This window comes from Penaeus chinensis, chromosome 22 (assembly GCF_019202785.1).
Source record: "Penaeus chinensis breed Huanghai No. 1 chromosome 22, ASM1920278v2, whole genome shotgun sequence".
NCBI lineage: Eukaryota > Metazoa > Arthropoda > Malacostraca > Decapoda > Penaeidae > Penaeus > Penaeus chinensis.
In genome coordinates this window covers 25,773,480-25,775,979 of record NC_061840.1, presented here as the reverse complement: position 1 = coordinate 25,775,979, position 2,500 = coordinate 25,773,480, and the positions used below count along the sequence as shown (strand labels likewise).

At 50.8% G+C, this 2,500-nt stretch overlaps 1 protein-coding gene across 1 annotated transcript in view; it reads right to left on the bottom strand.

Moving 5' to 3' along the window:
- Positions 1–2,500, bottom strand: part of LOC125036868 — an 89,686-nt gene that overhangs the window by 21,514 nt on the left and 65,672 nt on the right. The window lies entirely within an intron of this gene.

Sequence of the window (2,500 nt, the reverse complement as noted above, 5' to 3'; positions counted from 1 at the left end):
TTTCTCAACCTAAATCCTTTCGTTTTCTCTCCGTTTTTACTTCTAACTTCTGCTAAACGTTTATTCATCCTTATGTAGTTTTTTTTATATATATATATTCTTCTGTCAAGCTCGATTTTTCGACCTCTTTCAAGTTTTTTTTCTTCTTTTCTTTCCTTTTTATTAGTTCTATTAAATACTCCTCCACCATCTCCCCCCCCCCCCTTCGGGAAATCTTCATCTCTCCCCCCTCCTTCCCCCACCGATTTTCTCTCTTTCCTTTTTGCTCTTTCCTTTTATTCTTCTTCTTCCCTTTCTTTTCTATTATACATTCCCCACGCCCCTTCTCTCTCCCCCCTTCCTTTCCTTCCCTCCCCCCTCCCTCTTCTCTCTTTCCTCTTTGCCCCTTTATGTTTTTCTTATTATTCTTTTTCTTTTTTAAACATTCCCCCCCTCCCCCCCCTTTCCCTCTGCCCTTCCTGCCTTCACCTCTTCCCCATCCTCCCCCCCCCACACCGTTCCCCCTTTCTCTCGTTCTTACTAGCTCCTTAAATTATTTCTTCTTCTTCTTCTTCTTCTATTATAATTCCTCCCTCTCCTCCTCCCCCTTCCCCCTGCCTCCACCTCATCCCCATTCCCCCTCCTCCCTCCCCCTTTCTCTCTTTTCTATTTGCTCTTCTTCCCTAATTCGCCGTCGCTGCGTCTTTAACCCTCCTTGAATCTCCCCCCCCACCCCGCCCACATCCCCCACTCCCCCCTCCCCCCTCCCCCCCAACCTTGGTCTTTGAGTCCCGCGCGCCTCTTCAGCGATACTCGTGACGTCATGTGCGTCTGTGATCAGATTTTTAACGTTTTTTCTTCTCTTTTCTTTTCTTTATTTCTCGTCTTTTCTTTCTCTCGTTCGTTCGTTCGTCAGATTTTTTATAATTTTTTCGTCTCTTTTTTTCTTTATTTATTTCTTATCCTTTTTTTTTTTCTTTTCTTGTTTTATTACGTCTTCTCTTGTTCTTGTTTTCTCACTCTGAATAATTTCGTCCTTCTGCTCTTTCTTTCTCTTTCTAATTATCTTTCTAATTCTCTCTCTCTCTCTCTCTCTCTCTCTCTCTCTCTCTCTCTCTCTCTCTCTCTCTCTCTCTCTCTCTCTCTCTCTCTCTCTCTCTCTCTCTCTCTCTCCTCCCCCCTCTTCCTCCTCCTTTCCTTCTCCCCCCTCCACCGCTCTCCCTCTCACCGCTCTATCACTCCTCTTTCTCTCTCATTTCTTGCTTCCAACCCCCTCCCCCCTTCCCCCATCTCTCGCCCTTTCTCTCTCCCTCCCTCCCCCCCTCTCTCTCTTCCACCCTCCCCCCCTCTCATTCTCTCTCTTCCTTCCCTCCCCCTCCCTTCTTCTCTCTCTCCTTTCCTCCTTTTTCTCTCTCCCTTTTCCCCTTCTCCTTCCCTTCCTCCTCTTTCCCAAATTTTCCTCCCTCCATTCCCCTTTCCCTTCCCCCCTCTCCCTCCCCCCTTCCCCTCTTCCCCCTCTCTCTCCCTTCCTCCTTCTTCCCCCTTCCCTCCTATCCCCTCTCCCCCTCCCTCCCTCCCCCTCTCCCTCCCTCCCCATCTCCCTCCGTCCCTCCTTTCCCCTCTCCCTCTCTCCCCCTCTCCCTCCCTCCCTCCCTCCCTCTGTCCCCCGAAGTCCGCCGCCATGTTGCGCTGTCAGACTGGACAACTTTTTCCATTTCCTGCTTGTTACCTGCTGCTTCCAGGGTGAGAATGAGGGAAGGAGGAGGTGGGAGGAAGGAGGAGGAGGTAGGAGGAAGGAGGGAGGAGGAGGTAGGAAAGGGAAAGGGGAAGAGAGAGATGAGAGGAAGGAGGGAGGAAGGAGAGAGGAGGGAAGGTAGAGGGAGGGAAGAGAGAGGGAGAGGGAGAGGGAAAGGGGAAGAGGGAGATGGGAGGGAGGAGACAGGAAGGTAAGATGATGGAGGGAGGAAGGAGGGAGGAAGAGAGTGTGAAATAATGGGGGATGAGAATGGAAGAGGGAGGAGGGAGTGGGCGAGAGAAAGGGGAGGAGGGATGGAGGAGGGATGGAGGAGGGAGAGGGAGGGTGAGAGAAAGGGGAGGGGGGAGGAGGATGAAGGGAGAGTAAAAAAAGGATAGGTGGAAGGGGGGGAGAGGAGGCAGGAGAGAGAGAGAGAGAGAGAGATGAGGGAATAAAAAAGGAGAAATGAGCAAAATAGAGAAAGAATAGGAGGAAAGAGGGAGAAGGAAGAGTGAGAGGAAAGAGATAATAGGGTAAGAGAAGAGCGTGTGAGAAAAGAAGAAGAAGGAAGAGGAAGAGGATGAGGACTGGTGGCGGGGCAAGTGAAGGAGAAAGGAAGAGGAAGGAGGAGGGAAGGGAAGGTGGGGGATGGGGGGGGGGGGCGAAGAGGAGAAAGACAAGGGGGGAGGGGGAGGGGGAGGGGAGGAAAAAAAAATATAATGAGATAGGAATGTCTGGATATTTTGGCCGTCTGTTGGCGGACCTGAGAGACAACCTACTTATTAC